We start from the raw sequence: 386 nt of genomic DNA on the forward strand, positions 1-386 counted from the left end.
CTCTCTTCTCGCTCTCTCTCTCCATTGTCTATGTCTGTGTCTTTGTATAATCCACACCACACGATATTGACAATTTAAAAGTGTCCCATCAGCGGAGAGCGGTGGCGCAGGCCCACCCTCAGCTCTCTGAGAGGTGGCGATAGGCGAAAGTCTGTTGAGGGCTACAGTGGCCAACACAGTGAGGGCCTCTTTTAAAAAGAAAAGTGTGCAGTGAACAGGCTCACAGCGTCCGCAGCTGCCGCCGCCATCTAGTCCTCGCCAGCCCGCCGTCTGCAGGCGCTCCCACCACGCCGCGCCGTCCGCAGCTTCCCTACGGGCCGGCGGGCCGCCTGCTGGGCTGCGGCGCGGGGCTCCAGCGGGGGCTCCAGCACCGCGGCCTCGCTCCT

The sequence above is a fragment of the Octodon degus genome, unplaced genomic scaffold (assembly GCF_000260255.1).
Source record: "Octodon degus isolate 3935 unplaced genomic scaffold, OctDeg1.0 scaffold00099, whole genome shotgun sequence".
Lineage (NCBI taxonomy): Eukaryota > Metazoa > Chordata > Mammalia > Rodentia > Octodontidae > Octodon > Octodon degus.